This window comes from Rhinatrema bivittatum, chromosome 2 (assembly GCF_901001135.1).
Source record: "Rhinatrema bivittatum chromosome 2, aRhiBiv1.1, whole genome shotgun sequence".
NCBI classification, from domain to species: domain Eukaryota; kingdom Metazoa; phylum Chordata; class Amphibia; order Gymnophiona; family Rhinatrematidae; genus Rhinatrema; species Rhinatrema bivittatum.
Window position 1 is genome coordinate 212866641 of NC_042616.1, and position 26618 is coordinate 212893258.

Here is a 26618-nt window from a genome sequence, read left to right on the forward strand (position 1 = left end):
TGATCCAGCTACAGTACTCGCCTAAGTCCCAGCGGCCGGGCTCCTACGGGCTCCTCCCGGGGGAGTTCCGGCTTCCAGGGTGAAGTCTCACCACCGATCACCTAAGTCCCAGCGGCCGGGCTCCTACGGCCTCCTCCCGGGGGAGCACTGGCTTCCAGGATGAAGATCATCATTCGCATCCTGCCTGATATCCGCCTCCCGGCCTGCTTGTACACTGAGACTATAGTCCACCTCTCCCCAGTCTCATGCAGGCCGGCCCAAGGGTCCACTAAAACCGATAATCCATAACACAATGTTAGGTTCCATATTAGGTACTACAACCCAAGAAAGAGATCTAGGTGTCATAGTGGATAACACATTGAAATCGTTGGTTCAATGTGCTGTGGCAGTCATAAAAACAAACAGAATGTTGGGAATTATTAGAAAGGGAATGGTGAATAAAATGGAAAATGTCATAATGCCTCTGTATCGCTCCATGGTGAGACTGCACCTTGAATACTGTGTACAATTCTGGTCGCCGCTTCTCAAAAAAGATATAATTGCGATGGAGAAGGGCTACCAAAATGATAAGGGGAATGGAACAGCTCCACTATGAGGAGAGACTAAAGAGGTTAGGACTTTTCAGCTTGGAGAAGAGACGGCTGAGGGGGGGATATGATAGAGGTGTTTAAAATTATGAGAGGTCTAGAACGGGTAGATGTGAATCAGTTATTTACTCTTTCGGATAATAGAAAGACTAGGGGGCACTCCATGAAGTTAGCATGTGGCGCATTTAAAACTAATCGGAGAAAGTTCTTTTTTACTCAACGCACAATTAAACTCTGGAATTTGTTGCCAGAGGATGTGGTTAGTACAGTTAGTATAGCTGTGTTTAGAAAAGGATTGGATAAGTTCTTGGAAGAGAAGTCCATTACCTGCTATTAATTAAGTTGACTTAGAAAATAGCCACTGCTATTACTAGCAACGGTAACATGGAATAGCCTTAGTTTTTGGGTACTTGCCAGGTTCTCATGGCCTGGATTGGCCACTGTTGGAAACAGGATGCTGGGCTTGATGGATCCTTGGTCTGACCCAGTATGGCATGTTCTTATAGTGTTTTGAATTTTGGCCAAAATGCTCCATTTTTTGTCTCATCTGACCACAAAGCCTTAACCCACATTTTAACTGGGTCACTCTGATACATTTTGGCAAACTCCAGATATGCTTTGATGTGGTTTTTCTTCAGTAATGGCTTTTTTCTAGCCATATTCCCATGCAGGCCAATTATATGCAGAGCTCTTGATATGGTTGACTGGTGCACCTCCACTCCAGTCTCAGCCACTGAACTCTGTAGCGCCTTCAAAGTGATTGTTGGCCTCTCTGTGGCTTCCCTCACAAGTTTCCTTCTTGCTATGAAACTGAGTTTCAAGGGACAGGCTTGTCTAAGCAGTAGCTGAATGGTAAGATACAGCTTCCATTTCCTCATAATTGATCCAATAGTGCTCACATTTTGATATTAATTTGTAGCCTTTTCCTATCTTGTGCATGTCTATAACTTAATCTTTAATTTCCTTAGAATGCTCTTTGGTCTTCATTTTCACAGCTTTCCTTAAGATTCACAGTCTGACCAATGGTACTGAAATTAGGGAGTTTTTTTATCCAGAAAAGCTGATCTTTTTTAATGATTCACATCTAGAGGCCAATTGTAAACCAATTTTTATTTCATCTATATAAATGTGGAGCTTCCACACACAGGGGTTGAATACTTATGCAAGCAGCATTTTTCAGTTTTTAATTTTATTTTATAAAAAATGCAGAGAAATAATGAATTGTGACTTTGAAAATTTACTTTAAGAGCATACTAGTTTCCAATAAACATACTGTCAGGAACAATCTTTGTAAGTGTCATTTCTAATCCATACAAATCTGCTGATTTTTTAGGAAGCCACTGTATCCACAGGATAACCATGTTATGATATCGAGGTGTTTGGTGGATTCTTTATTATACAGCTTGTATGGTTCACCAGAGGTGGCAGTAGAGAGTGGATTAGATAGCAACAGTCTGTGATCCTCGGCGGAGGAGACCCGTCCCACAATGGTGGTATAAGGCCCGATGCAGATATCCAGTGAGGCACTGTAGGAGAGACAGACTGGCAGATGTTATTACACACTCCCTTGTAGCTGAGTAGATAGAGTTCCCAATAAGCAGTAGAGAGAGGATAGGTAGCAACAGTCTGTGATCCTCGGCAGAGGAGTCCCGTTCCACAATGGTGGTGTAGGGCCCAGTGCAGATAGACGAGGAGCTGTAGATGAACAGACTGGGAGAAGTAGTACTCACTCTCTGTAGCTGATAGGTAGTGTTCCAGCAGGTAGAAGAATTGGTAGCAGGCACCAGGATAGACACACAGGCCCTCGAGGAGCGAGTACCTGGATTCAGGATAGGCACCTGGAAATAAACAAAGGGCCCCCGAGGAGCGGGTACCCAAGTTAGTAGAACCCTGGAGGGTGAAGGTAGCTTCTAGCAGCAGCAGAAGCAGCAGAGCAGCTTCAGACCGGAACAAATCCAATCTGTTGCTAACTCGACGAGAATCAGCAAATGGGCAACCTTTTATAGTCGGAAGCAGTGACGTCACTCGAGGGGGACGCCCCCGAGGTTTGCACCAACACTGCTATCAGTGTTACGACTGTCGCTGCCTGACGTCTCCACTCCACCCTCCTTACCTCTCTGGTGACTCCTCCCGCGGTTGACGGACGTTAGCTGCTGCGGCGTCTGCCTGCCGTCCTCTCCGGTATCCCCGGTCCGGCTTGGGCGCTGCCTCCCGCCATGCTGTCCAGCTGCCTTAGGGCGTGCGCGCTGCATGGCCCTGCTTCAAATACTTTCTTTGGCGCGAACCTCAGGGGCATCCCCCTGTGATGACGTCACGCATCCCGGATACAAAAAGCCTACACTACTGCTAGCTAATCGAGTTAGCAACAGGTATTCATACTGGTGAACTCCTTACGGATGGGATTCGCTCTCCGTACCTAGATACTCTGCCTCTCCATTATTGGACTTACTCTATTTGGGGTACCCGCTCCTCGTGGGCCTCTCTCTTCTCTTTCAGGTCGCTGTCTGGAACCGATACTCACTCCTCGAGGGCCCATGTTCCCGGACTCGCTGCCTAAATTTCACTTCTGCCTGGAAGATACCGCTGCCTACACCATCAGTGAGTTACTATCTACTTCTCTCAGAGCTGTTCTCTGGAACCAGGTACTCGCTCCTCGAGGGCCTGCCTCTACTCCAGCTCCTGTGATTCCTACCAGGAGAAACCACTGTGTGAGTACTCAACCAATGAGGCTCTATTCCAGAACCCTGCATATACTTCATTGTACTCACTATCTTAGTTTCTCTTCACTACAGCACAGCCATTGTGGGATCACTGTTCCAGAGCCCTGAGGGACTACAAGCCCAGCCGGGCTTCATCTCTGCTCACTACTGCTACCTCTGGTGGCTCCTCAATACTGTTAATAAAAGATCTATCTGTGTTGTGTGTCCTAAAGCTGAGCCTGACCTGTGGCCCCTCACAGAACTTTCCTCCATGGGCGTAGTCAGCAGCCACAGTGTCCAAGGGTCCACCCAAAACCTTACAAACAATAACAATAAGACGTGAGGTGTGCATGCGCTCTAGGAGGCCTCAGGTCAACAGGGAGGGACGCCGCACCAAAGCCGCTCCAGGGATGCCGGAGGGTGCGGCAAGGAGATGCTACGGACACCATTCTCCTGAGCAGGGGTGGGCAATTAATTTTCCCATGGGGCCGCATGAGAAATTGGGATGGTTTTAGAGGGCCGGACTAATATAATTAACTCAGTTCTCAATAGCCCTACTTATGAAAAGACAGCAGTTTACCACCAATGCATGTCCTCTGAGAAAACACAACAAATAAAACCGATACAAACGCTTACATGCTAGTAAAATATCTCATCTCGGTAACAGACACAGAACCGACCTAACATACTCCCAGGATCTGTAGTAATGCACATAAACTAATCCGCACACAGTTACACCTGTATTATGGAATACACTCAAACAGGAGCAACCCTATCTATGAAAAGGCAACACTACAAATATTAAATCAGGTCCTAAAAACCAATACACCTCTTATTAGGAAAACAGAACTAGCAAGCACTATATATCCCCACACAGAAATAATTGTAAAACTATACTAATAAGCAGAATAAATGTTTCAAAACAGCTATGAACAGAATAACATCCAACAATTAAAAACTCATAAAAACTATTAAACATTCTCCAAACAACAATAAAATATTTCAAAAAAGCAGACATCACACAATTAAAATGGCAGTCAAGAAAAATAAACTTAAAGCCACCTTTACTTACCCCCTCCAGCAGCTCTCCTACTCCCCTTCCCTGCAGGCCGTGGCACACACCAGAAGCAGCAGTAGAAGCTAAGCTCTATACTTATGGTCCTCTTCCTTAGTGCCCATGTCTCTCACACACACACCATACCAGTCATGCCCCCATGACCAGTTTCTGTCTCTCACACACCAATCATCTCCCAAACAGTCTTTGGCACACACACACCAGTCACCTTCCTGAACAGTTTCTCTCATGCCATACACACACACACACACACACACACACACAGGCTTCCCACTCCAGTGTTCTACTTACATATATGGGCTTCTCACTCTCATAATCACTTTCTCTGTCTCTCTCTCTCTCACACACACACACACACCCACACACCAGTCTCTCACTCCCATGCTTGTTCTCTCCACATGCACAGGCTTCTCATTCCCATAATCACTTTCTTTCTCTCTCTCACACACACTCACCAGTCTCTCACTCCCATGTTCTCTTTCAGATATACAGGCTTCTCCCTCCCATGATGTGTCTCACACACACCCAGGTTTCTCACTCCCATGCTCACTCTTCACATGCACAGGCTTCTCATTCCCATAATCACTTTCTCTCTGTTACACACACACCAGTCTCTCTCATTTCCATGCTCACTCTCCACGTGCACAGGCTTCTCATTCCCTGAATCACATTCTCTCACATTCACACACACCAGTCTTTTTCCTCTCACACACACCGTCACCTTACCAAGCAGTCTCTCTCATGCATGCACACTCACCCAGGTTTCTCACTCCCACAACACCTGGCTTCTTACGCTCATGCTTTCCCACATACCCAGACTTCTCACTTCCATGCTTTTTCTCTCACACACACACACATCAGTCACCTCCCTGACTAATGTCTCACACTCTCACATACACATCTCCCTGAGCAATCACTTTCATTGTCAATTTCATTTTTTAGTTCTTTCAGAACTCTGGGGTATAAACCATCTGGTCCAGGCAATTTGCCACTCTTTAGTTGTCAATCTGCCTGTGATAACTTGAGTGGCAAGAAGCTTGGGTACAGCCAGAGGAAACCATATATAGACTCTGGCTGTGCTTCAGTGCTCTTTATTTACAATGAGATTAAACAAAATGGCAGCACCTTTACTTAAGGTATTTCAAAACAGCAGTGCAAACAGAAAGAAAAACCCCTTGATAAAATCGAGGGTAGAGATGAACTGGGATGATCCCAAACACTCAATCAGTGTATCCACTCTTGGCATTGGATAGGCATTTAGTTTTAAGACCTCATTGACCATTTTGAAGTTGATACAGAACCTGATGCTGCCATTTGCCTTCATTACCAATACAATGGGTGAGAACCAGTCAGTGTTGGACTCCTCAATTACGCTGAGCTGGAGCATCTCCTTCACTTTGGCTTCAATGACTCGGCGCCTGGCCTTAGGGATCCAATAAGGACACTGGCATACCACCACTCTCAGAGATGTAATAATAACATGTTGTACCAACTGGTTATGATTCTGCAGGTTTGAAAAGTTCTCTTTGTTTTCCTCTACCAACTGCTTCAAGTCAGCTGTCTTTTCGGTGGACAGCTCTTCTCCAAAGGGTATTTGGGCTTGGTCTAGTTTTGGCCCAACCTCTAGGCCAAATTCTCCTTCCTGAACCATGTCAAACTCTTCAGTACCCATTTCTTCAGGAGGTTTATTGTAGTAGATTTGAGTCTTCTTTCACTTATCAGTGTTACGGATTTGATAGTGGAACCAATGTAGAGAACTGCCTTACCTTATTCTGTAAGATGATTAGGGCTGTCCGAGAGGCAGACTGGTTGGGGCAGGAAGCTGGCAAGAGTTTTAGAGCAAACAGATCCAGAGGCAGGTAGCAAGGCAAGGCAGGTCCAAGAGGCAGTCCAGATTGGGGCAGGCAGCAGACAAAGTTCCAAAGCAAACAGATCAAAGGCAGGCAGCGAGACAAGGCAGGTCCGAGGAGCAATCCGGGTCAAGACAAACAGCAGACAAGAATGCAGGCAGGAACCACCGAAGCTTCAGCACAAGCAAGCCTGTAGCCGAGGCGATGCTTTGCTGGAAAGCTCCTTTTAAATACAGTATTTTTCCCGCGCTACCGTGGGAACTTCCAGCCGGGCTGCTGACAACAAAGAGGGGGCAGAGTCACGCCACGAGGCGTGCGGAGCCTGCCATGGGAGCCTGCTGGAGCCTTGCTGAATGGTAACAGTACCTTCCCCGCAAGGCCCCCTTCTTTTTTCTTTAGGTCTGGGCTTAAGGGGGAAGCGCTGATGGAATTCTTTGAGCAGAAGGGGAGCCTGTATATTGCGGGCTGGCTCCCACGTGTTTTCCTCCGGCCCGTAGATATTGTAGAGTTCCTTTATTTCTTCTAGAATTCAAAATTTCCTCGACCTCGAATTGAGTATCGCTTTCAACAATTGAGGTATTAGGTTTTTTCTTTCTAGAGGGCCATGACAGAATTGCTGGTTTGAGAAGTGAGATGTGGAAAATGTCATGGATACATAGAGATGATGGTAGATTAAGTTTAAACGTGACTTTGTTGGTAATATTATTTAACCCTCTGTAATCAATGCATGGTCGCAGAGACACTTTTTTTTTTTTTTGACGAAAAAGAACCCGGCTCCAGCTGGAGAGGAGGATGGTCTGATGAATCCCCAAGCCAAATTCTCCTGAATACACTGCGTCATTGCTTCAGACTCAGGCTCGGAGAGAGTATAAACTCTCCCTCTTGGGGGAGACTGACCAGGAAGTAAATCTATCCCACAATCATAGGGCCGGTGCAGTGATAATGTTTCTGCTTGCTGCTGACTAAAGACGTCCGCGAACTCCATGTACTGAGCTGGTATGCCTGAGCACTTGGTCATGGAACTGACTTGACGAGATTTGACTTGAATTAAACAATTCTTATGACAATATGGACTCCAACTAGCTAACTGTAGGGATGCCCAATCCAGACGGGGTTGATATAACCTTAGCCAAGGCAGGCCTAGGATCACTTGATTAACAGAGGAAGGAAGTACATAGAACTGAATGGACTCCTGGTGTAACACTCCAGAATTCATTTCAACTGGTTTAGTGATGTGGGAGATTCGGACCCCCAAGGGTTGACCTGAAACTGAAGAAATAGAGAGTGGAGTCTTTAAAGGTTCGGTGGAAATGTGATGAAACTGGACTAGATTTTCCTCAATGAAATTGCTGGCTGCCCCTGAATCTATGAAGGCTTGGAGATGAACAAACTCTTTTTCCAGGGAAATGGTAACAGGAATTAATATTTGTAGAGAGGGAACGATGGGACCCAGGAAGGCCTCTCCCACCTGGCCTAGGTCTGAGAGTTTCCCGACTTGTTAGGGAAACAGGATGCTGGGCTTGATGGACCCTTGGTCTGACCCAGTATGGCATGTTCTTATGACCTGCCCTCCTGCTGATGTTTTATCCTGTTCCAGTGCAGTATAGGCAGAGATTATTTAATCTTCTATGTCGTCGATCCTCAAGGGAAAGTCAACACCAGTCAATTTGCATGGGTTCCTCAAGAGTGGGTTGAGGTTCTGCAGACCTGGGTATCTCAAGTGGTCGTTGAAATGTGGGTGCTAACCGAAAAGGTTGCCGAGCAGATGCACGTTCTCGCTCTCTTTCCTGGAATCATAAATCCAAATGAATTGCCAGGTGTATCAGTTCCTCCAATGATTCAGGTGGCTCCCAGGCTGCTAACTCATCTTTTATGGATTCTGATAATCCTTGACGAAAGATAGCAGTAAGACTATCCTCTCCCCAGCAAATTTCGGCCACCAAGGTACGGAATTGTATGGCATAATCCCCCACCGAACGAGAACCCTGCTGGATCTGAAGGAAGTCGGTAGCTGCTGAAGTTGAGCGTCCTGGCTCATCAAAGAAAAGACGAAATTCTTTCAAAAATTGGTCCAGGTTATTCAAAATGGAATCGTCTCTCTCCCATAATGGTGATGCCCAGGCTAAGGCTGGGCCCTCCTATAAAGACAAAATAAAGGTGACTTTAGTCTTGTCTGAGGGAAATAGTGAGGCTTGGAGTGAAAAGTGCATGCGGCACTGGTTTATGAAGCCCTGACACTGCAGAGGGGCTCCATTAAAGCGAGGTGGAGGTGGAAAGTATAAGGTGGCAGGTGGTGGTAAAGCGACAGGTGGAGTCCCAGATGGAGCCAGTGCCAAGGCATCCATACAAGCAGCTAGCTGTTCCAGAACTCCTGTTACCTGATCAAGGACTTCTTGTTGTTGCTGGATTCGGGAGGCTAATCCAGGTATGGCTTGTAAGACAGTCATATCTACGGGTTCCATGGCCTCAGCTAACTGTTATGGATTTGATAGTGGGACCAATGTAGAGAACCGCCTTACATTATTCTGTGAGATGATCAGGGTTGTCCGAGAGGCAGACCGGTCGGGGCAGGAAGCTGGCAAGAGTTCCAGAGCAAACAGATCCGACGGCAGGCAGCAAGTTAAGGCAGGACCAAGAGGCAGTCCGGATCGGGGCAGGCAGCAGACAAGAGTACCAAGGCAAACAAATCCAAAGGCAGGCAGCAAGGCAAGGCAGGTCCAAGAAGCAGTCTGGGTCGGGGCAGGCAGCTGACAAGAGTACCGAGGGAAACAGATCCAAAGGCAGGCAGCAAGGCAAGGCAGGTCCAAGAGGCAGTCCAGGTCGGGGCAGGCAGCAGACAAAGTTCCAAAGCAAACAGAACCGAAATTTAATGTGGACAAGTGCAAGGTGTTGCATCTAGGGAAAAATAACCGTTGCTGTAGTTATACGATGTTAGGTTCCATATTAGGAGCTACCACCCAGGAAAAAGATCTAGGCATCATAGTGGATAATACTTTAAAATCGTCAGCTCAGTGTGCTGCAGCAGTCAAAAAAGCAAATAGAATGTTAGGAATTATTAGGAAGGGAATGGTTAATAGAACGGAAAATGTCATAATGCCTCTATATCGCTCCATGGTGAGACCACACCTTGAATACTGTGTACAATTCTGGTCGCCGCATCTCAAAAAAGATATAGTTGTGATGGAGAAGGTAAGAGAAGGGCAACCAAAATGATAAAGGGGATGAAACAGCTTCCCTATGAGGAAAGGCTGAAGAGGTTAGGGCTGTTCAGCTTGGAGAAGAGACGGCTGAGGGACTTGGAGGTTTCATTGTTGGTGGACGGAGGTGGAGTAACCCACGCATGAATCTGGAGATTAGGGGGTGATGTGAAATCAGAAGTCCCTCGTCTGTATGGTGGAATGCAGCAATCGCACTGACATGGACCCGCACGACGCAGTGGCAAGACCGGAGTGGTAAAGTTGGTATAGATATTGAAGCAACTCTGCCACCTTTGTGGAGAAAGGATCAAGTTTATGGTGAGCGCACCACTGTGAATAATGGAACCATTTGCCTCTGTAATTACGTCTGGTCAAAGCTTTCCTGGAAGCGATAAGTACATCCTCAACTGGAGACGTAAGTGCAAGGTGACTTAATATTTGCCTTTCAATCTCCACGCCGTTAGGTGAAGAGAGTGGTGCATTGGGTGGAATAGATGTCCTCCTTCCTGCGTCAGAAGGTTTGGGTGGGATTCCAGAGGAATTGGGTGGGCTAAGGATAGCCGGAGTAGATATGGATACCACAGTTGCCTTGGCCACGCTGGAGCTATTAAAATCATGTCCGATACATCTTGTATGCATTTTTTAATTGTTCTGGAAATTAGCGGAATTGGAGGGTAAGTGTAAAGGAGACCCTCCGTCCATGGAATGAGAAACGCATCCGGAGCATAATGAAGTGTGCTGGGATAAATTGAACAAAAGCGGAGGACATGCCAATTGTCCTCTGTCGCAAATAGGTAGAGTTTGGGATAGCCCCATTCTCGAAAAAGAGATGCTGCCACTTCTTGATTGAGCATCCATTCGTGTGGATGGAAAGTCCTGCTGAGGTGGTCTGCTGTGGTGTTGTCTAATCCCGGCAAGTAGGTTGCCTGAAGGGATGTCTGCATGGACTCCGCCCAACGAAGTATCCGAAGGGCTTCCCGGCAAAGAGTCCATGAACCTGACCTGCCTTCTTTGTTTATGTAGAACATGGCGACTTGATTGTCCGTATAAATCATGAGTCGCCTCCCTACTACTTGAGTTGAGAAGGTTTGAAGTACTTTCCATATTGCTCGAAGTTCGAGGAGATTTATGTGTAGTATCGATTCCCTGGGGGACCACAACCCTTGAGTCTTTAGAGTGGTTAAGTGTGCTCCTCAGCCCCTTCAGGAGGCATCCGAGGTGAGAATCAGCTAAGGAGGCGTCCTGAATGGGGAACCCATGGAGAGATTGGAATGGGAGAGCCACCACTGAATGTCCAACTTCATTGCCGCAGTAATGTGGACCTTTTTGGTTAAAGGCTGTTTGTACTGGCACCACTTACGTTTGAGGCCCCATTGCAGTTGTCGCATATGGAGTCTCATGTGTGGGACTACATGGATCGAAGCCACCATGTGGCCAAGTAATTGGAAAACACTTCGTGCAGAGGAGCATGTTTGCATGTGCATACGTTGTGCTAGATTCGAGAGGGTGAGAGACCAATCACGAGGCAGATAAGCTCTGTTGTGTACGGTGTGTATCACTGCTCCAGTAAACTGCAGTAGTTGTGTGGGTTGGAGATGGGATTTTTCGTAATTGATGATGAATCCCAAATTCTGGAGACATTGCAATGTGATGGCTGTATGGGCCTTGAGCGTAATTGGGTCTGAGGTTACTAGAAGCCAGTCGTCCAGGTAAGGAAAAATTTGGATTGACTGTTGCCTGAGATGAGCCACCACCACCACTAGGCACTTTGTGAACACCCTGGGTGCCAAGGAAAGGCCGAACGGAAGGACCTTGTATTGGTAATGTGTGTTCTGGACCCGGAAACATAGGAAACGCCAGGAGGACGGGTGCATGGGAATGTGCGAGTAAGCATCCTTCAGATCAATGGAACACATCCAATCGTTCTTTTGCAGAAGAGGAAGAATGTTTTTGAGCGAGGTCATTTTGAATTTTTCCTTCTGGATATGTTTGTTCAAGTCTCGAAGATCGAGAATGGGTCGAAGACCTCCTGATTTCTTGGGAATGAGGAAGTATTGGGAGTAGAATCCTTGATCCTTTTGATGAGATGGAAGAAGCTGAATGGATTCGTTTAGAAGGAGTTCTGAGACCTCCATTTCTAATGAGGGTATCTGATGATGGAAGCTGTGCAGAGGTGGTATATGTGGCAGAGGGGGATTGGTTATGAAATTCAACTGGTAACCTTCCTTTATAATTTGTAGTAACCAATGATCTGAAGTGATGGATTCCCAATGCTCGCGGAAGAATTGTAGGCGTCCCCCAACTGGTAGCGGTGAGGATGGTGTCGCCTCTCTCAAAAGCCGGAGGCTGCTTCTGTGGGGGTGCTGTAGTTTGTTTAGCAGGACGCTGCTGTCGAGAACGCTGACGTGGTAGCGAAGTCTGAGAAGAAGATCTAGCTGGAGTGAATGTTTGTGGTCTGTATGAAGGATAAGAGCGAAATTGGCCCCTTGGGTTCAGAGGACCCTCATCGGTGTACCCCACGCTGTGGACCATTGCCGTACCATCGCTACTGAGGACCCTCACCGGTGTACCCTGCTCTGTGGATCTTTTGCCGTATCATCACTACAGAGGACTTCTCCGTGGGCTTACCTCACTTCACAGACCCTGACTGCCCAGTAAAACCTTGAACCCAACTACATGGGATTTTACTCACAATCAGGTCTATCCAGTAAAGTGCGGCCGCGTTTACCCCGCTTCTAACCCGCTCCTAACCCGCGTTAGCCCTTCCTGCGATCCCGAATCCCCTTTAACCTACTCCTACCGCGTCCTAAAATCCCCGGGCAACCCCTTCCGCACGCGGCATGTATATTGCATGCAAACGAGCGAATTAGCTATTCCCTAGCATCCCGTAACCCGCGCCCCGACTATCGCTATCTTTCCCTGCCGTTTTGTCACGCGTTTAACCTGCTAACTTACCGCCTACCCTTACCCCTGCGGTAGAGGCAGGGGTAAGGGTAGGCGGCAAGCTTTCCCCCAGCCCCCAGCCCCCGCTCACCTGCCCCGGCCGCGATCATGGGTGCCGGTCTCCGGGGCAGCCCCAGTCCTTTCCCCTCCTCCCGAAGCAAAAAAAAAAAGCGAAAAAAACGTAAAAGCAAAAAGTAAGTCGCTTCGCCGCTTCACACTGTCAGTGTCTCTTCTCCCCTCCTCCTGGAGCAAGGCTGCTTTTCGCGCCGTGCTTCGGGAGGAGGGGAGGGGGGACTGGCAGTCCCGACTTCCTGGTATCTGTCATTTCAAATGACATTTGAAATGACAGATACCAGCGTGGCGTGAAGCGTTAGGCCCGCGCACCCAGGATACTGTATAGGCGCTCTATCCAGTAAAATGGGTTGCGCGGGCCTAACGCTTCATGGACGCGGTTTACATTTTCATAAAATTATTGTTCAGGATCGAGCGGTAGGTGAGCTGCACTGTGCGTGCGGCAACCACTGGTGCGCCGGGCACTAACGCAGCTCTTCCTACCGCTCGGTACTGGATAGACCTGAAAGTTATACAATCTTTGGGGTAGATTTTTAAACATAAGCGCGCACATCCATGTGTGCGCGCTACCCGGCAATTTTTGTGTGGCGACACATTGCAGCCTTCCCCAGTTCCCTCCCAGTCCTCTCCAATTAAGGAATGGACTGGGAGGGAACTTCCCTATCCCCTACCCTAACCTCCCTTCCCCTCTCCTCCCTGCCCCCTATCCCTATCCTAGCTACCCGGTTTTTTTTTTATTTTACCTTTTGTTCCTCAACAGAAGCAGTAACAAGTTGTGCGCGCCAGCACTCTGCCGGTGTGTGCTTCCCCGCCGCACGCATTTTAGAAGGGGCCTGGCCGCGCGCGCAACTCCCATATTTTATACGCACGGGCGATTTAAAATCTGCCCATTAATGTCTAGTTGTAATGCAATGGCATAAGAAAACAACAGAAAACATAAATTGTCATCTATTTTTATTTTAAGAAAGGATTCTAAAGTAAGAGTTAACAACTCTATCTAAGTTGGGCTCCCACTGAAGTATCATTGAAAGTGAAGTCTGTATTACAAATCTCTTGAGAGAAATATCTGGTGGCAGGGCCAGATTTAGGAATAGATGTTAAGCGGGTGCCTAGGAACCCAAATTCTGAAGGCATCCAAAAATTACAACTTCTCATGCTACTTTCTGATTTCTGAGGGTGAAATCCCGTCCACAATCCTCTGCCTATGGGTGCCATGATCTTAAATCTGGTCCTGCCCGGTGGGTAAGTATACATTCATAATTCAAGGTATTGTGTTCAAAACATAAACAAAAATTGATTTACCTAGATTAACTCTGTTCATAAACCACTCGTAAAGTCCTTGGTTCTACAGCCTTTTCTCAACATCACAATCCAATGCCCTAGCTGGCTTAAGCCAATATGGCATCTGCCATAGGAGCGACTAGGAAGAGTGCAAATCTATGCCATGCATATTCATTATGGATAACTGAAAACCAGATTGGCTTGAATAATACAGTGACGGTGCACTTTATTAATTAGTCATAGGTGCCAAATTGCCTGGCTCTACTTTTGCCATATTCCTACTCTCGGTGAAATAAAACACAATGGCAAAGTTGACCCTCACCCCCCAAGCACAACAGTACAGTTAGACTAATCCTTCCCGGCCCCATTTATGTTTTCTAAGAGCACTACTTCGTCCTTATCGCCTACTTCATTATCATCAAGTTCCAGCCACCTTCCCCCTTACCCAACACACACACGCGCACAGAAAGGGACAAGTGCTCTCTGCTTCGGATTTGAAAACCAACATGCACACCGCCGGCCTGCCTGGACCGGCGAGCGATCAAGCACACGAGGCACGGACCTAAAGAGGAGGAGGCGGGGCTGTGACGGCGGCTGATTTGAGGGCGGGGCTTACGTTTGGGACCGGCTCCGAGCAACCGCCACCGAGCCTGGGAAGGCTCTGCCGTCCCTGCGGCTGCGCGCTTCCGTTCGATGTTGGGGGGCGCGTGCGCGCGCGCGCGCGCCTCGCGGCCGAGTTGTAATCTGCCGCCGGGAGCGCGCGTTTCAGTGTCCCTTAAACTCCATCGCGGAGGAGAGCGGCGTTAAGTGCTGGCCGGAGTCGGCAAGGGAACTCGCGGGGCAGGTGAGTGTATTTTTTTGCCTTTATTTTTTTTTTTTCGGTCTCGGATAATCGTGCTCTGCTGTTGTGTTTGGGGATTTTTTTGTTTTTAATAATTCTGTTTTGAATGCGTCTGAATGCGCACCGCGGAGGAGACGCTGCTGCTGCCGCCCCCCCCCCCCCCCCTCCGGGATCCTCCTCGGACAGCGGGAGAGTTGAAAGTGGGGTCAGGCCGGTTTGGGAGTCTGTGGCAGCGCGCACGTTGCCCGCAGTCGCCAAGCTTTCTCGCTCGCTGCCCGTGCGTTTCCCAGTCCTAGCCGCTTTCAGCACACATGGGTGGGGGGGGTCCCTGACCTAAGCTTCTGGAGTAGTAGAAAAAGCGAAGGTCGTGTGGAGGTAATAAAAAAAAAAAAAAGAGGAATTTCTTGGTGCCCCCTCCTTCATCTGTGTCCAGAGAAGAAAAAAATATATAATTTCATGGATCTGTCAGTTCTATATGTGTTAGGGAAGGTGAGTTTTATGGTGTAGGATGTGTGTAAAAAAAAAAAATGTGTTTATGTATATAATGGCAATGAATTCTTAGCTCCGCCGCGCAGCAGGCCCCATGTGACTACTATCTGCGAGAGACGGGAGGCTGCAGTGCTGAAAGCTTTTCAAATAAGGAGAAAAAACACAAACCCCAAAACACAGCAACCCTGTCGCCCACTGACACACTAGAAAGGAAGAACTCGAGTTTCTTATAATTTCTTTGTATTCCCACCCGGTTAGGTTTTATTGGGGGGGGCGTGGCTTCTAAAACGTTTTATTCCCTTTCCTTTTTTTTTTTTTTTTCTCTAAAGAAAAAGGAGGCAGGGGCTCCGTGCTGAGCTGCGTGCGGTGGGACGAGATGCAAATGTGCCCGGTGGGGGTTACGTGGTCTTCGCTTTGCAGCGGTGGCAGGAAGGGTCCCCGGCTTCAGCGCTTGGGGCGGTGTGCGAGCCTCGCCCGCCCTTTGCCCTGCTCGTACCCTGGGCGCTGCAGCTGCTGGCGGCAGAGGGAGGCGAGTACTGCAGCGCTAGCGTAGTCTGCGAGCGTGGCAGAAACGAAGGCAGGCTGCGCGCTCTCCTGTGTGCTGTGGAGTTCTTGCCGTCTTTTTTTTTTTCACTTTCTCACCCTCTTGGGGCGAAGCTTTAGGTTCCTGAATAGAAAACTTCTTGGATGAGATCAGCGTCCCCCTGACTTGAGTTTAGAGGAGGGAGATGAGCCGCGGGAAACTGAAAAGAGCTTGTTCAGCTCAAAGTAGCCGGCGGAATTAGAGGGGGCTTTAAATCTTTAGGTCTTATGATGACATGATAGTGTACAATGTCTGATTTAAACAGGTTAGGGTGATATTGAAATATTAATGTGCGACTTGTGGAAGTGTCGTCAACACCATTATCTTTATGCAAATTGAACCTGTCATAGGACTTTCATTCAGAAATGTGGAGAGCAAGAACATGTAAATGAGGTACTGTAAAATCTAGAAAAAGGATCAGAATGGGGTTACCACCTGTGATTAGTTGTCAGACATAGCTGCCACTGTATTTTAGATTTTACAACCAAAAGGCCCATCTAGACCTGCAGTTCCCAACTAGTGTGCTGTCAGACCTGATCAGATGTGCTATGAAAGTTGTCACTGTCTGAGGTTCCGTTCCAGCGCTTGGGCTCTGCTCTTGGCACTGCATAGCAATGAGACAGACAATAGAGTTGGCTCTCAAATGTGCAGGATCTACTTTAAAGTCATGTATAGTCATATGTGTGTCTCCTTTCTAGCTACTATATGAGCCCCTGGAGTGTGGCAATTAACCAGCAGCATGCAGGACACAGGCACCTTGGCATGCTTTGTGTAGCTCATACATTGCGCACACATACTCCTCTTCCCATCCTCAAGTAGGGAGAGCATGTACTGAGCACTGGATGTGCTTGCTCTGAGTGGTGAGCAGCAGCAGTGGTGGAGCTTTGGCAGCCCAATGCAGCAACTCATGCCAGCCAAGGTAATTGATTGAGTTGGATGCCCACACTATACAAACATCTGCTTTCTTTTTCTCTGATATATAGAGGAAAGGCTAAAAGAGGTTAGGGCTGTTCAGTGTGGAGAAGGGGGATATGATGGAGATCTATAAAATCATGAGGACTAGAATGGGTTAATGTATTACCTGCAAGAGTAAACAGATTTACAAGGGTTAGGGAGCATGCTATTAAGTTAGCAAGTAATACATTTAAAACAAATTGAAGAAATTCCTTTTCATTCAATGCATAATTAAGCTCTAGAATTTGTTGCCAGAGGATGTGGTTAAGGCAGTCAACTTTATCTGGGTTTAAAAAAAGGTTTGGACAAATTCCTGGAGAAGTCTAAAGAAGTCAGAGCAATAGGAAATAGCCACTGCTTATTACAGGAATTAGTAGCATGGAATCTATTCATTGTTTGGGTACTTGTATCCTGGATTGGCTATTGTTGGAAACAATGCTGGGCTTGATGGACCCTAGATCTGACCCAGATTGGCAATTTATGTTCTTATAGAGGGAGCTGTAGTCTGGGAGTGGGGGAGATCTGCTCCTGGTGAGAAACCGAGGGCACGAGATAGTAGGAGTTCGTGTAGCAAGCTGCTGCGGTTCAAGGCTGATGGTCCTGTGTTAAAAGACAGATAATTTCCTATGATTTTGTTCTGTCATTGTTTATGCATGTGTATGTATATACGTATGTAATTGCTTTACTTCCTGACACACACACACACACACACACACACACGAGTTAATTTCAAAAGCCACTGGAGCAATTCTCTATTGTAATGGGTGGATGTGTGTCTGTCCCATCTCTTCCTTTAGAATTTGGAGGAGAGATTAGTGGGGCTTTCAGTGCTTATTTAGCTCTTGTGAATTTGTCCTCCCTGTATCGGTACTGTGTGCTTTTGCATAGGTTGCTGTGCCGCACACTTTATTTACTTTTTTAATTAATGTAGGTGTGCTTTCAGCTTGAAAAGGTTGGAAAATATTGATCTAAACTACCTATGGATTGGCTCGTGGGTGGGTTTCTAATGCATCAGCTGCTTGTTAAGCTTAGGATGACCAGTTGGCCTGCATCTAGATGGGCAAGCTCTCATTTTGAATAGGCCGATTTTGGATCTTCTGAACAGAATTATGCAGGGCTTTTGTGTAGGGCTTTAACATGTTTCCATCTTCCACTACATATTCTAAAATGTCCTTCGGTATGCCATTTTTAATTTGGCTACCTTAGTTGAGCTGTGATTGGTCAGATAGACATTCTTGACAAAGTATTAAGATGACATTTATTTGAATTTATTTTTCTTTTCATTAATTTTAAACAAAGCAGTACCTTGTTAGGATACAAAGACCCTGTTAATGTTGGAAGCAGGCTTGTTTAAATTGACCAGGTGTCTTGCAAAATAGTTTGATCTTATCACAGGTTTTTTCCACCCTATCCACTAGTGTATAAATTCTCAGGTATCATCTGCTTCCAGGAATGATGTGGCTGAGAGATATGACATGCAGAAAGCCCACGCAGAGGCATAGTAGGTGCCTGGCACCTATCAAGCTTCCCCCTTTAAGGACAGATAGTGACCGGGATAGCCAGTAAGTTAATGTTTGCCTCCATGCAGGACCAGTAAAAAAAAAAAAAAAAAAAACCCCCAAAAACTTATTTTGTTTTGTGACTTAATAGAGGAAAGAAACTTGCATTACAGAAACATGCATGGGGGAAGAGAAGGATATTTGTGTAGCTTAATTATGTCCACTGGGTTTCATTTTATTATATCTTATCAGCATAGGCTGGAGAGAGGAGTTGCTGTGATTGCACACTCCTCTCTAAATTTAGAGTTAGTGGCTACTAAGCAGTACTAGTGCTAGAGTAGTGGCTACTAAGTAGTAGTTGAATGTCTGCTGGGTAGATTTGATTTCATAAAGTTCTTTAGCATTTTGGGCCCCATCAGCCCCCTGGCCATGGGGTTAGTGGCTGCTGACATTTGTAGCAGAAGTGAGCTTAGGGCCAGGGAAATTTTATTTTTTAATACTGGGTGACTTACTGTTTGTTGGGGGGGGCCCATTGACAACTTTTTAATGGGTATGCAGGATATTGATTTTTCCCATTTTATTGATACACATACATGGTAATAGGTCATGAAATTTGTGTCATCCAGAGATTGGATGCAGGAGTTGTCATGGTCAGGTCATGTGCTTGTATATTTCACGCTAAAAATGCGTTTTGTTTTTCGCCTTCTAAGGAAAATGCAAGCATTTTTGAGGAATCGATCCAGAAGTAATTTGGTAATCTTGGGTGATTATATTGAGTTGGCTGCCTTCATTTTTGACAGGAAGGGTCCTAGTGTCCTGTGGAATAGATTGTGGTTGGCCTCACATTTTCTGAATCACCTGGACCAGATGGTATACACCCCAGGGTTCTGAAGGAACTCAAACATGAAATTTCATATCTATTAGTAAAAATTTGTAACCTATCATTAAAATCATCCATTGTAACTGAAGCCTGGAGGGTGGCTAATGTTACCCCAATATTTAAAAAGGGTTCCTGGGGCTATCTGGGAAACTACAGACCAATTAGCCTGACTTTAGTGCCAGGAAAAATAGTGGAAAGTGTTCTAAACATCAAAATCACAGAACATATAGAAAGACATGGTTTAATGGAACAAAGTCAGCATGGCTTTATCCAAGACAAGTCTTGCCTCACAAATCTGCTTCACTTATTTTAAGGGGTTAATAAACATGTAGATAAAGTTGAACCGGTAGATGTAGTGTATTTGGATTTTTAGAAGGCATTTGACAGTTCCTCATGAGAGGCTTCTAAGAAAAGTTAAGTCATAGGATAGGTGGAGATGTCCTTTCGTGGATTACAAACTGGCTAAGACAGGAAACAGAGTAGGATTAAATCCACAATTTTCACAGTGGAGGGGAGTGGGCAGTGGAGTGCCTCAGGGATCTGTACTAGGACCCATGCTTTTCAATATATTTATAAATGATCTGGAAAGAAATACGAAGTGAGGTAATCAATCTGCAGATGATACAAAATTATTCAGAGTAGTTAAATCACAAGCAGATTGTGATAAATTGCAGGAAGACCTTGAGACTGGAAAATTGGGCATCCAAATGGCAGATGAAATTTAATGTGGATAAGTGCAAGGTGATGCATATAGGGAAAAATAACACGTGCTATAGTTACACGATGTTAGGTTCCCTTTTAGGAGCTACCACCCAAGAAAGAAATCTAGGCGTCATAGTAGATAACACATTGAAATCATCAGTTCAGTGTGCTGCGGCAGTCAAAAAAGCAAACAGAATGTTGGGAATTATTAGAAAGGGAATGATGAATAAAACGGAAAATGTCATAATGCCTCTGTATCGCTCCATGGTGAGACTGCACCTTGAATATTGTGTACAATTCTGGTCGCCGCATCTCAAAAAAGATGTAGTTGTGATGGAGAAGGTACAGAGAAGGGCGATCAAAATGATAAAGGGGATGGAACAGCTCCCCTATGAGGAAAGACTAAAAAGGTTAGGACTGTTCAGCTTGGAGAAAAGGTGGCTGGGGGGGGGGGAATATGATAGAGGTGTTTAAAATCTTGAGAGGCCTAGAATGGGTAAATGTGCATCAGTTATTTACTGGACTGGGGGGCACTCCATGAAGTTAGCATGGGGCACATTTAAAACTAATCGGGAAAAGTTCTTTTTCACTCAATGCACAATTAAACTCTGGAATTTGTTGCCAGAGGATGTGGTTAGCGCAGTTAGTGTAGTTGGGTTTAAAAAAGGATTGGATAAGTTCTTGGAGGAGAAGTCCATTACCTGCTAATAATTAAGTTGACTTAAAAAATAGCCACTACTATTACTAGCATCAGTAGCATGGGATAGACTTACTTTTTGGGCACTTGCCAGGTTCTTATGGCCTGGATTGGCCACTGTTGGAATCAGGATGATGGGCTTGATGGACCCTTGGTCTGACCTAGTATGGCATGTTCTTAATATGGAGTTCCACAACGATCGGTGTTATCACCACTACTGTTTAACTTCTGTGTGACTCACAATATGGAGGTAGTATGGAGGTATGAGGGTTGGATGTCACCTAGTCACAGAAGACATTCACTTGGTGGCATCAGTTGATTATGACCAGAGATTTTTTTTGTCTAGTCTGTCCTTGTATCTAGAGGTGTAGTAGCAGTTTTGAGGCAAGTTAAGCTGAAGTTGAATTGTGTGAAAATACATTTGCTTTAGGTAATTAGGAAAAATATGAAGTTGACCACCTTTCCTACAGTTTGGGATTTACTTTGGAACCTAAGGAAACGATCTGTAGTTGGGTAGTGTGCTTTGCAGTTGCAAATAGGTATGCAGGTGTGCCATATTGTAAAAGCACAAATTCACTCTTAATGCTGTATTTGTCAGCTCTAGCCACTGATGGACAAGAATGATTTATTACTTGTGACTCATTCCTTAGTACTGGGAAAAATTGATTATTGTAATGCCCTTTATTCCAGCTATAAGATTAAAACAGCTCCTAAAGGTGTGAAATATGGCATTATGCCTTTTATGGCATGAAAGAATTTTGATAATGTTACTCCTATTCTCTGTGCGTTATTGTCTTTCTCTAAAGAAGATAATCCAATTTAAGATTCTTGCCCTAATGTTTAGTTATTTACATTGTGCCAAACAATCATATTTGGCAGAGTTACTTCATATTATGATCCACAGAGATAATTAAGATCATCTTAACAAGCCCTGCTAACAGTATTTATTTATTCCCCTTGAAGTGACTGCCATTTTCCTGTTGATAGCAGGGCTGAATTAGCCATGCTGTCATAGGAACTGTCGATCAGGGCCCAGGAGGTGGAACTTCTTAGTAGAACACAGAGCTTTGCTCTGTGCGACTGCACGTGCCTTCCTGCACAGAAAAACAGTCTCCCCTCGGTCTGTTTTTCCGCACGCGGGGCTTAACTTCTCCTCAGCCAAAGTACAAAAACAGAGTGAAAGTGTCAAAGAAAGCGGATTCACGGCCCTCCGGGTTTAAACCATGCACTTGCGGCAAGATCATGTCATCACGGATGGACACGATCACTGCTACAGGTGCCTCAGGCCGGATCATTAGGAGGCTGCCTGCAAACATTGCGGCAGGATGTTGCCGCGGACCCGCCGACAGAGGGACCAGAAGATCCAAGCCCTCCGTCTGGGAAACTCGGGCACTTATGTCCCACCATCGGAGGCACACTCCTCGCCCGGGCCAGAACATCAGCGGGCCCAACCAGTAAGGAGAGTGGCCTCAGTTGAGCCCTCCACCTCCAGAACTGGAGGCCTGAAAGGGAGCCATCGTGCCCGGAGTCAGAGCCGGGAACGGCACGACTCACAGCGGCAACATCAGGGGACTGAGATTACGACGCATGGCGGTGGGGACTCGCACCGGCCGGTGCCTGAAAGCGCCGCCAGTGCGTTGGCAGCGTCGACACCGAGGCATAAATCGAAGGCGCCGAGTCGCGGCGCTTCGGCACCGGGATTGGCACAGACCACGGCGCATGTGCCGAGAAACGACGCATCAATGGGGCGGACGCTCCCAACGGCGCCGGAAGCGCACATCATGACGCAAGAAGTGCTACTACTAACGCAACGTGCGTTAGGAAAGTTGCACGAAGCTACTAGGCCGAAGCACGCGACGCAAGGAACTGCGCCGAACCCATATAGGTCAATGCATTCGAAGCAACAACAACAAACAACCGAGATAGAATGCCCGAAACATAGTAAGGCCTCGGCACAAACGGGGCTAAAGCTGACAAAACCTGCCCAACCATCATTAAGACGTGACTCGACTTCACATTCCCCTGCCACACGATTGGGGAAAGGGAAGCACAAACGGCAGGACAAACCAAAGGAGAGGAAAGGTGATAGACAACGATCCCCATCCCTGACAAGCAGATCTGCCGAAACCTCTCTACGTCAGTCTCACCCTAGTCCTAGGGTATCCGAACATTCTTTTTCTCCACGGAGTATGGGGTACGGCAGATCGACCACTCATTCCAAAGAGGGGTATGTAAAAATTACATCTTCCTCCTCCCTAGCAAGGAAGTCTCCCCTTCACTCTCCTGGATTCGACCAGGACACTGACGAATCGGGGCCATGTGAACCAGTTTCGAAGAAAAGAAGAATGGCATTGGACATAGAACCCACAGTGCTGCTTCCCGGGGGCCACCATGGAGGCTGAGGATGCCTCCGCAGACACAGGAAGTGTTTTCACATCTCTCCACTGCAACTAGTGGGTTTCTTTGAGGTGCTCGACTCCACCTTTCACCTCACTCAGTCCCCTACGGGCAGCACGCCACCTTCCCCTCGACCAGGTTCAGGATCGGAACTACCGAGGAACCCATACCAGGGGCTCCAAAAGATCTTTTCCCACCGGGTTCCTCTCAGCCTACGCCTCTTCCCCCTGAGAAAGGTCCGACCACCCACAGTACTGTATTTGGAATCACCCTCTTCTTATCCATCATCATCCACAGGATACCCCTCTGATCCACCAGAGGACACACCGGAACCGTACTCACCCCCAGAAGATCTCTTATCCAAAATTACCTAGAGGTGCAGAAGATGCCTGAACCTAGGGCGGAAACATTAGGTATCCTTAAAATATTCGATATCCCAGCGGAACCAAACTCCCTGCCGTCACACAAGGTGTTAGATTCCGTACTCGAGAAGATGTGGGAGTCTCCCTTTACTACCACACCGGTATCCAGGAAAATGGATCTCAAGTTTCGCATGCAAAAATCTCAGTTCTACTCCACTCCGCATCTTCCACACTCATCCCTAGTAGTGGAATCAGCAATACAGAGGGCCAAAAGGTCAAAATTACATGGCTCGGCGCCTCCAGGGAAAGAGCAATGACTTTTAGATGACTTCGGGGAAAAGGGCATATCAGTCCTCTATGCTCTCTTCCGGATTAGTCAACATCAATTCTATCTGGTGCAATACCTTTACGAAAGTCTTCAGACCTTAAAGGCCGCACTACCCGATCCAGACACGGCAATGTCTTCCATTAATCAGCAGATTCAGAATTTGAAGGAAGGCATCAGATACCTCCTTCGTACGGTGTATGAAGGGTTTGAGTCATCGGCTCATACATCGGCCTCAGCTATTGCTGCCCGCAGAATGGCCTGGGTCAGATCCAGTGCCATTCGGGAAGAGTTACATGAGAGATTGGCGAATATTCCATGTAAGGGGGACAATCTCTTCGGCGACAAGTTCCAAGAGATGGTAGCAAACCTCAAAGAACAGGCAGTGGTGGTTCAATCACTGACTCACAACCCTTCCTTCAACATGCCTCGTAGATATTACACACCTAACCGCAGGCAACCTTATACTCGTTGACAGTTTTGTCCCTGCTCCTTACAACCTCCTGCAGCAGGCAACGACGTAGCCTCTCTAACCTAGAAGGGGAAGACCAAGACCACAGAGGCAACCATCACAACAGCCGCAGGTGACTGCTAAGTCGACACCCTCTCTTTAGTGCTGCTGCCATCATCAATGCCACCATGCCTGCCATACTAGGAAGCCATCACCACAGATTTATGGGTTCTAGAAATAGTATGACAGGGATACCAACTCTGGCTCAACGTCAAACCCACTCTACCGCACCTGTTGTCCCACCAACCTCTGTCAACAGTCAATTACAGCAGGAAATCACGTCCCTCCTCCACCAGCAAGCGATGTGTCAAATTCCATCTCACGCTGGCAACAAGGGATTTTACTCACCGTATTTCCTAATTCCCAAGAAAACTAGAGGACTGAGACCAATCTTGGATCTCAGAGAGTTGAACAAACATTTGGTCAAAGAAAAGTTCAAAATGGTATCCCTAAAGACGATCTTACCGCTTCTCCAACCCAAGGATTGGATGTGCGCCATAGATTTGAAAGATGCCTATACCCATACTCCGATACACCAGTCTTCATGGCAATACCTATCCTTCCAAGTTCAGAAAAAGCATTATCAATATCGGTTACTACCCTTTGGAGTCTCGGCAGCCCCCAGGATCTTCATCAAGTGTATGGCAGTGGTGGTGGCATATCTCCATCAGAAGAGCATCACAATCTTTCCCTATCTGGACGATTGGCTGATATTGGCATCCGAGCCCCAGATTCTCAACGACTACCTCCACCAAGACCGTTCAATGCTTGAACAGATTGGGGATCATAGTCAATTACCAATAATCAATTCTCACTCCGCAATCGCTCCAGTTTATTGGAGCACATCTCGACACCATCTGTGCCAGAGCGTTCCTACCAAAGGATAGGAGACTGGAGATGCATCAACTCTTTCGGACCATCAGCGTCCTCAAATCTCCGTCAGCACGACAAATCCTCACCGTCCTGGGGCATGTGGCGTCTGCCATTTACACCATCCCCAACACAAGACTTCATATGCATCGTCTACAGTGGGGACTGAAACAACACACACAGCCGTTAACAACCAAAGTGAAATTCACTCAAGCAATGTTACGGGATATACAGTGGTGGCTCAGGGGGAAAAATTTGCAAACAGGAACCCTGTTCTCTACTCCCTCGCACAATGCGGTCCTCACTACAGATGCCTCCCGCAAGGGCTGGGGGGCACACCTGGACCACCTGCAAACACAAGGTCTATGGTCGCAGGAAGAAGACCTACAAATCGACCTATTGGAGCGCAGAGCGATGAGGAACTCCCTCCACACATTCCTTCCGCACTTAAGAGGGCGAAGGATTATGGTCTACACCGACAATCAAGTTGCGATGTTCTACATCAACAAACAAGGAGGGTCCGGTTCCTGGTCCCTGTGCAAAGAAACCCTACGAGTTCTGGAACATGTGGCTAAACACTATGCACCTGCATAGTGACCTGCCTGGAGCCATCAACACTCAGGCCGACCGCCTAAGCAGGGTATTCTACCCACATGAATGGACACTCAACCAGCAGGTGGTGGAAATGTTCCACACGTGGGAGCAACCGACCATGGATCTTTTCGCCACAGAACTCAACACAAGACTCCCTCGCTTTTGTTCAGTTTGGGCCAGCCAACACCGGATAGCCCAGGATGCATTCCTCCTTCGATGGACGGAACTTCTCATGTATGCATTCCCTCCGATTCCCCTCATAACACGAACAATACAAAAGTGCATAAGAGACGCAGCCCAATTGATCTTGATAGCACCAGCATGGCCACGCCAACCGTGGTATACTCATTTGCTACATCTATCTGTAGCGGATCAGATAGTGCTTCTGGACAGAGACGACGTCTTTATCGCAAGAACAGGGAACACTGTTACATCCCATGCACAGCTCCCTTCACTTGACGGCGTGGAGATTGAGCTGCTCCTCTTGATGGAGCAAGGGCTATCAGTATCCGCACAGACTGTTCTCCTAGCCTTGAGGAAACTCTCTACCCGTAGAAACTATGATTTCAAGTGGAAACGGTATATGACATAGTGCTCCTCGGAAGGAATACCTCCCTTGGACTGCTCCTGCTATCAACGGGGGAAAAAGCAAGCTTGCTTACCGTAAACGGTGTTTCTGTAGATAGCAGGATGAATTAGCCATGCTGACCCACCCACCCACCTCCCTGGATAGTCAGCAAGTTTTTTAACCAACTGCTACATTACAGATTGAGGAAAGACTGTTTTTCTGCGCGGGAAGGCACGCACAGTCGCACAGAGCAAAGCTCTGTGTTCTACTAAGAAGCTCTGCCTCCTGGGCCCTGATCCACAGTTCCCTTGACAGCATGGCTAATTCATCCTGCTGTCTACGGAAACACCATTTACGGTAAGCAAACTTGCTTGTACAAGGAAAGGTGAGTTTTTCATGCTTTGCTCCAGTGTTGTGGAATGTCCTTCCATTAGATGTGTGGTCAGAGGTGCATTATGAAGCATTCAATAAGAAGGTGAAAATCTGCTCCTTCCAGCAAGTTAGTCTAACCTGTGAGATGAGAGGCTTATGGGGTTTAGTCTGGATGTTGTCTTCATTTTAGGCTTACTTTCTTGGGGATTAGGTGGTTGGGGGGGGGGGGAATAGGAGAAATTGGCTGGATGGCACTGAGGTTGGGGGGTT

General features: G+C 46.9%; 1 protein-coding gene and 1 long non-coding RNA gene across 9 annotated transcripts in view; one reads left to right on the top strand and one right to left on the bottom strand.

The window, feature by feature from the left end:
* Positions 1-14399, bottom strand: part of LOC115084351 — a 37203-nt gene extending 22804 nt beyond the window's left edge. The window contains exon 1 of the long non-coding RNA XR_003854526.1: positions 14321-14399. This is a non-coding gene — a long non-coding RNA (uncharacterized LOC115084351). The remainder of the gene's footprint in view (positions 1-14320) is intronic.
* MPP6 (membrane palmitoylated protein 6) overlaps positions 14324-26618 on the top strand; it is a 299774-nt gene continuing 287479 nt past the window's right edge. For 6 of the 8 annotated variants that reach the window (XM_029589113.1, XM_029589111.1, XM_029589117.1 and 3 more), the window contains exon 1: positions 14324-14548. The gene's annotated coding sequence lies outside the window, so the exon portion shown is untranslated. Of the gene's footprint in view, positions 14549-15012; positions 15035-26618 lie in introns of those variants that run through there. The other 2 variants (XM_029589120.1, XM_029589116.1) reach the window with 2 other exon arrangements.